The sequence below is a fragment of the Lactuca virosa genome, chromosome 3, assembly GCF_052849685.1.
Source record: "Lactuca virosa cultivar CGN04683 chromosome 3, Lactuca_virosa_CGN04683_v6, whole genome shotgun sequence".
NCBI lineage: Eukaryota > Viridiplantae > Streptophyta > Magnoliopsida > Asterales > Asteraceae > Lactuca > Lactuca virosa.
In genome coordinates this window covers 33060274-33068982 of record NC_136428.1, presented here as the reverse complement: position 1 = coordinate 33068982, position 8709 = coordinate 33060274, and the positions used below count along the sequence as shown (strand labels likewise).

Here is an 8709-nt window from a genome sequence, read left to right as displayed (position 1 = left end):
GGGTATTAGGAAATGGCCCAAAACATCCAAATGATATTAAATTACTTAATGACCCAAAGTGATTAGATGTGTTAGGTCCAGTTGGTACAAGCTTAGGAATCAGATTCAGATTAATTCCATGATTAATATCCACCTCGTTTTGTGAAGGTATAACTGGCATATATACCTCGATATCATTATTATGGATTTCAAGCGTCCCCAAGTTATTGGGAAACAACACATCTGGTTTAATTGTATTAATTGCGCCCTCGATTTCCACATTCACAGGCAATGTCAATTCCGAGCAACTGTTGATTGCCTCTTCACCGACATCCGAAACCGATTCCTCGACGATGAGATTCTCGCTTGAATTACCCATGCTATCTGGTGACATCTCGTCGGTGGAGATTCCGGTCTGATCTCCCCCTCCTCAACGTCACTTTTTTGATACTCCACCCAGGTGTCCGAGATCACGTCTTCATCATCATCGTTCGTCATTTCATCTTCATCGTTGTCATGGACTGATTCTACATCAACCTTATCAAACGTAACAGACTGAAATGAATACCAATCGTCTATGTACTCAACGATGCCTACTGTATATGTTCTTCCATCAACTAGTATCGTTATTTGTTCGTTGATCCATTTCCTTTGTGACGTTAGTATTCCAATTTTACCCATAGAGTAGTCCCGTCTCGACGGAATGCCACTGAATGGTGAAATCACCCTGCCAAATCTTCTTGCAATAAGAGTGAAGTTATTTTCATCCTATAGACGCAATGGTAATCCGATAACTTTTAGCCATGTAATTCTTTCATACTGAAGTTCTTGTTGGTCCGCCCTAACTTATCATTTGAACCAATCATTCCATATGTTTTTATCTTCAAGGAACTCACTGGCTAGCACAGAACATCCGATGTCTAGAGAAATGATAAGACCACCCAAGTACTTGGTCTTTTTGTTCATTATCAGTGAAGCAGGTAGGTTAGCCATGTGGTCGATGCTATGAGCCTCTCCAATCAACACACTCTTTGTCAACCATTTACTCATTCATGTTTCTGTGTTTAACACTAACGGAGGTTGAGTGGGCTTAGAATCAATCTCTATACTTCTCGTTGTGACTTGTGCATAGGTTCTCTTGTCTCTTGGGCCGGTCGACGGAAGGGGGGAGGGGATACATCATATGACAACTTACATCGAGGAGGTGAATGTTGAGTCTTCGGGGCCTTTCTCGAGTGTTTGGATAAGCTAATGTTGAGTTCTACTCCCCTGCATTTGATGCCTTGCAGATTCACTTCTAATGCCTTCTCATCTACCACACCTTTGAATCGGACAAAAGCAAAATTCAGCCTTTGGTAATCTTTTCTACCTCCCAGGTAGACGTCTACCACTATTCCATGCTTCGCAAAGAGTTTCCATAGTTCCGATTTTCTCGTTCCTCCCTGAAAACCTGCAACGTAGACATTGGTTATCTTGTGTTTGTCCTTATTCTCAGTCGCCGGTGTTCTACGTCGCACCTCCGTCCACTCCCAACTATTTGGGAGCATGTTTAGATGTTAGTCTCAACTTTTTTAATTTTCCAACTATTATTATTTATTTAAGAATAAATATCAACTACCATAATATTAATGAATGTTGTTTATATATATATATATATATATATATATATATATATATATATATATATATATATATATTTTAGTAGTGTACCCGCGCGATGCAGCGACGGCTATTTGTTTATTTCCGGTAATAAGTTTTCGGCCGAAAATTAGTTTCGCCTAGCATTGCAAAAGTCAAACTATGTTGTTAATTTTTTTGTCGCTTCCTAATTAGATTGATTGAACTCCATCGACCTTGCCACACAAAAAAAGCCTTCTAAGCTTTTCCTACTCCTCAGTTCTTACTATGATCGAGCACAAAAAAACATCTACTATGAACTCCACCGCTCCCGTATTTGTATGATCGGTCCGCGTTTCCGTCCCAACCTTCATTCAATTCAGGTTTTGGGCTATTCAGGTCCGGTCCGGTTCGGGTCGGTTCCGGCCCGAAGCACATCCCTAACTACGGCCATGCCACCAAAGGTGGTGTGCACGACCATGGTGTCATTCCCACACGGAACAATCAATGTCATGTTAAAATGTAATAGCCATTTTTATTTTTCTTTTTGTCAACCTTAATTCACGTTTACAACAAAACTTTTTGAATTTACACATTTTTGATATTATCTTTATTTTACAGTAACACCACTAACCAATAAAATTGGTCGTGACATTCCGTCTTTTAAACCACAAAATGGTGTGCATTACCGTGGTGTTTTTGCCACACGGAAACAATTAATGGCATGTTAGCATGTATAAAATCGGCCAAAGAAAATTAATATTGACCATCTTAATCATAATTTAAACTTTAATAATAAAAATTAAAAATAATATATTGATAATTATTAATTTTAAAAGGAAGAGGCATGTCGTAATTATAATTATTGGTAACATTTGATATTTTGTTTCTCGTTGATGACTTTTGATACTCACTACTTCTAAAAAAATAGAAACGCATTTTAACACATGCATTTCTTTTTAGTCATAAAGTATTTTGTTATTAACTTTTTTCAACTCAAGATAAATTATAATCAAACATAACATTTTTTTGACTAAAAAAAAATTATGAACAAACATATAAGAACGATTGATTTCCATAATGATAATGGCAAAGTTTTGTTTCTTTTTTATTATTTTAATAATACATATCAACTTTATTATTAGTTTATATACAACTCATATTTCCGGTTAGTATTTAATAAAACAATGAGATTTATCGATTAAAGTGTTTATACAAAAAAAAAAAAAACAACATATCACTTAAATTTACATACCTGCACCTAAGCTATTTTTTAGGTAAACTGGATTCAATTTTTTCATTTTCTAGTTATCCACTTCACCATAACCTCTAAAATTGTGGTATATGTTGTGTATATTTTTAAATATAAAACAAATATTGACAAAAGAGATGAGAGGTTGTGCATTGTGATGAACAGTGCTGCATTGTTTTTGAAACGAAATAAAGACATATATATCCAATATTAAATAATTACACATATAAGGTTATATAATAAACATAATTTTTCATTCTAGAAAAATATTTAATGAATTGTTTAATCTAGAAATACGATTTTTTTAATCTTTAAAGCAAATATCTATGTGATATCATTAACAACTATTCTTTCTTTGATTTTATTTTTCAGATTTATATGGAGCTTCAAATAACAATAAAAATTTAAGAAAATAAAATAAACAACTCAAAAACAAATAACGATGGGATATCATTAACAACTACTTTTCTTTAATTTTTCTTTTTCAAACTTGTATGGAGCTTCAAATAACTAACCTAAAATCCTGCATAATATAGAAAAAAATAAGAAATAAAATAAACAAATTAAAATCTACATGAAATCAATGAATCAAAACATACATCTTCTTTATCTAATTTTTCAAGCTTATCGCTCAAGATCTATACAAACAGAACATATATCTGAAACTTTTGAAACTAATTCTCAGTACCTATAAAATACAAAATAGATCTATATTGTAAGAATCATTATCTTTATCACTATAATCTTCAGGTTTCCTTTTAGTCTTCATTTTTCATATATCTGGTTTACATTTAAAATTTATAACCCTACCATGGAACATATTTTTAAGATAAACTCGAAAAACACAAACCAATGTTGATCATTCAGATTATTTTGCAATTTGCCATGTGTGTAGTAGCAAATCACCAAGTCACTTACTTTTGCGCCTTCTGGATCTTTCCTTGCGATATCTTGCAAAATGCATTAAAATAGTAGGAAACTACTCCATTCTATAACTTCTTGATTTCTAATTCTTTCATGTTCTTTGATCTTTTGCTTCAGTTTGTCTTAGATGACTGAAAAACATTGGGTAAACATTAATACACTGTAATCAAAATATGTCATCAAGGAGAAGAACCCTAAAAATTCCAAATAACCTTGATACACTAACAATTAATCAAGTTAGGATCTTGAATACATATCTTACAAAAACATCTATATTCATACATATAGATCGATTTTCATTTCCAATTCTAAATAAATATAAAGATGAAAAGGAAAGTATGATAGAAAGAGGGTGTCCAAATAAGAAACCCACATAACCCACTACAAGTAAGACCTTTTCCTCAACATATATACAAACACTACATTAATCTGAAAAAGCTTTTACACAATACCCAAACAAATACAATAAATATCATAATACATAAAAATTTTAAATCAAGAACTCAACTGTGGCGTTTCTTTACTGTGATTTTCTTTATCAACATGAATATTTAGATATCTACACATAACTATTATGTATTCAACATTTACACTACACAATTAAGAATTTATCAACAAAGAAGAGCAAGATTGATGTTTGGTAAAGTATATCTCCCATACTCTCTCTCTCTCTCTCTCTCTCTCTCTATCTCCTTCGTTTTTCTCAGATCTAAATGGAGTTAATGATGTTGTGAGGGTGGTATTGTTTTTAATGTGAGTGGTGAAGGTCTATGTGATCGTAATTAGAAGGTAGGTAGTTGAGGGTAGCTGTGAAAGGTTTTTTGGTCTAAGGTTTTCAGAAATGGTTATAATAGCAGATTTGGGTGGTAGAAGGCAGAAGAATAATAGCTAAAGGTGGCTCAAAACGGTGGGTATTGAGGTTGTCCGATGGTAGGGAGTGTGGCATTTTCTTGAGAGGGGAAAAGAGTTTGGTGGCTAGAAAACAACATCATGTGGTGGTACTTACTGTATGATACTTGCTTTAAGGTGGGATTAGCAGCGATGACGGTGCTGTGACGGTGCAAGGCGGTGATGTTGTAGCTGCAAGCGGCGTTTAGGGTTTCTAGAGAGATGAAGTGAGAGTGAATAAGGTTTGTAGTTGCAAAGAGCCGGTTGGAGTTTCAACATTTAAGATCAAGGAAGTAGAGCGTGGCGTGGTTTCTAGAGAGATTAAACTTAAGGATAATTGACAACATCAATTTATATAATGAAAGCGTATGCTTTTTTTTTAAACCTTATATTTTGATTGGCTGGTTTTCTTTGACATGGATCACCATCTTAACCATTCAAATTACATCTAATGACCACAATTCAATCTCCTTGTTTTTAAGACTTTGTCTTAAAACTTTTCATCTTCTTATCATGAATGCATTATAAAGTAGTATATATATATATATATATATATATATATATATATATATATATATATATATATATATATATATATATATATATATATATATATATATAGAGAGAGAGAGAGAGGTTTCAATTGAGAAAAAAAAGATTGAGAATAGGAGAATCATTTTCAGCCACTCATTTATTTTTGCCGCAAAAGTCTCCGTTGTACCAGCGGAAATGGGAAAGGAATAGACATGTGTTTTCCAACACAACATGTTTCCTTAAACTATGCGAATCATTACCTTAATATATACAAACACATAATTTTTTCGTTTTTTTTTTATTTTTAAGAAGCTACTTTTATCGAAAAATGATTTTAAATATACCAAAATTCATGATTTTTTATTCTCTACAAATAGACATCCATATTGATATAGTTTTAAGATAAAATAATTTTTTTTTTATATTTTCAGCTATCGTTATTCATAAGTGAATAAAAATGCATCAGGTTTTTATTACAGTACATTCGTTATTCACTTATGAATAAAAAGTATGATTAATTTTTTTTTACAATTTACGTATCATTCATATATGAATATAGCATATAATAAACATAGTATATTCATATTTAAATATTAGACGATGCATTCACTTGTGAATATTAACATAGTATATTCACTTGTGAATATTAGATGATATATTCACTTATGAATATTAAATGATATTTTCATATGTGAATATTACATAGTATTACATGGTATATCACATGTGAATATTACATAATATATTCACTTGTGAATATTATATGATATATTCACTTATGAATATTACACAGTATATTCACATATAAATATTACAATGTATTTTCACAAATATATATAATTTTTATATGTTATTCACATATGAATAACATACATACCTGCATATTTGTTTTGTGTTTTTAATAATCATATACTGATTCAGGTGAGAAAACATATTCATATGTGAATATAACGTGGTAATTTAGTTTATGCATTTCATCAAACAGTTGGAGTGCATACAAGTTAATATTTGAAAAATGTTAAAAACATGATACTTCCGATTCAAATTATCAATTCCAAATCATCATATACTTCCGATTTCGACTTCAGATGCGACATCCTATGTCTGATCGATTTCTCATTTTGATTTTGATTTCCAAAAATCCGATTGGGAACTTGTGAGTACCGATTCCGAGTCCTTCAATGTCGACTGTGACTACGAGTCCAGAACTCCGATTCCAATTTCATGAACAACGAAGAAATTCTGATTCCAACTGAGTTTGTTTGCGAATCTGGGAAATTCCAATTCCAAATCCGTTAGGAACTTTAACAAATGCTTGCAAGCTACGAACATTCGGAGTATTCAACAAAGAAATCGATGAAATTGATGAATTTGGGTTGCGAATCTGTCTTGAACGGCGAACCTCCCTGCCACGAAGATCGATGATTGATTAACACTGGATGACATTGATGACGGTTTAATTGAAGAAATCTGGATAATTGCTGAAGGTTGGAGGAGAAATTTTGATGATGAACGAACTGTTATCTAATTCTCTACAGTTACGTATTTGAGATTGAAGGTTATTATCATATTTACAAGTTTGCCACCGTGTCTTTTTATGCTTAGATTAAATGAGTGGCCGAGAATGATTCCCCCATTCTCAACCTTTTTTATTTTCTCTATTGAACTTACCTCTCTCTCTCTCTCTCTCTATATATATATATATATATATATATATATATATATATATATATATATATATATATATATATATATATATATATATATATATATATATATATATAAGCCTAATTTTATTTTTTGTCCATGGCTCTCAAAATCAAGGGCAGTGTTGTAAAACTCGCCGAGTTGGCCAATTACTCCTCCGAGTACTCGCTACTTGGCCCCTTAGCGAGACGAGTTACAAAATCTCGAGTACTCCCCAATCGGCCCCTTAATGAACTGAGCAGTGTTGTAAAACTCGGTAAACTCAGTGATTAATATGTATAATTTACTTAATGAATTATTATTTCACAAACACATGTGATTATTACTATATATATATATATATATATATATATATATATATATATATATTAATTTTTCAATAATTATTCACGAAGTGTGACAATTTGTGTTTTTTAGTCTTTGTGTATTCACATGTATCTAATTTTGTTTTATATCTCAATCAACTTATGATTTTAACTTATAATTTTGACGTATATAATTTCCCTAAAAATATTTTTACATAAATTACTGAATCCGAGTACTCCCCGAGTACTCGGTACTCGGTAGTCGGTCGAATAGGTACCGAGTAACAAGTTCTACAACCTTGATCAATGGACCGACCCTGATGCGAGTACCAATGTTTTTTCTTTTAGAAAAAACAGCTTTAGATAATTAAAAACAAAAAAAAAATTAAATAGAAAAAACTCTTTCAAAATACATTTGTATTTAAATGACATTGTTGACTATGCCTCCATAAAAGTAGAAAAAATAAGCAAACAAATTAAACACAAACACTATCAACAAAAAATCGGCTAAAAAAAGGAGGGATGTTGCCGTTCTCAAGTATATTTTATGGGAAGTGATTCGTACAACAGTTTTTTGCCATACACAACAATTTATGCATTATATAGTTGTACAATACAACATTTTAAAGCACCAATTGTTGTGTATAGAAAAAAATTGTTGTGTACGGATCAGCTCCCATATTTTATACTTGATTTACATTAATAACATTTTACTTTTTATGTGCATATACTTTTGACTTGTTAATACATTTACAACGAATGGATTTACATATATGTATATACCTAAATATTGATTTTTGTGATCAAATTCTTATATATTTATAATATATATGCACATTCTTTAATCAATATACTGTGGTTTTATACATCTAATCAATTTTGTTATATATGATTCAATGTTAGTTTATCTACGTTTAAATTTATTAATATTAAGATTTTGGATAATTTATTTTTAATCTTTTTATATTGGGATTTAGTATAATGGTTTTTGTGTTTAATATTTATACATGTATTAGGAATAAGCACTCTTTGTTTTACATGGTTGAATGTTAATTACTATCTTGATTTATTTGTTTTGTTGCGCATGCCAAGCTAGTTGGCGAATGGGCTTGGCGCACCCACTCGCAACTTAGTGAAACGCTAGGAACTAAAACTCACAAACAAAGCGGCAATATGTATAATGTTAGAATTCAATACTTTGGATTGTAAGGATCATTTGATTCCGAAGATGGTAATCTAAATAGATAATCTTGTTAGTGGAGAGTTAATGGACTCAATTATCTGTATCTTGTTTGTATGTATAGTCTAGACCTCTTTGTCAGGGGCGGAGCTTCAACATATTATTTGAGGGGCCGAAAATATAATATGTATAAAAATCGGAGAACGGGGGGGCCACCGTCAAAAATTTATATTTTTTGGTCTAATATGTATTAAATGAAAGTACAAGGGCTATTTGTAACAAAAAATCAGGGGGGGCCACAGCCCTCCGGCCCTAATAAAGCT

At 31.5% G+C, this 8709-nt stretch overlaps 1 long non-coding RNA gene across 1 annotated transcript; it reads right to left on the bottom strand.

The window, feature by feature from the left end:
* Positions 1-3428: 3428 nt before the first annotated feature.
* On the bottom strand, positions 3429-4997 carry LOC145165432 (uncharacterized). The gene is made up of 2 exons (XR_013740053.1): positions 4779-4997; positions 3429-3903 (listed from the first exon to the last, which is right to left on the bottom strand). It is a non-coding gene; the product is annotated as an uncharacterized LOC145165432 (long non-coding RNA).
* Between the last annotated feature and the right edge of the window lie 3712 nt (positions 4998-8709).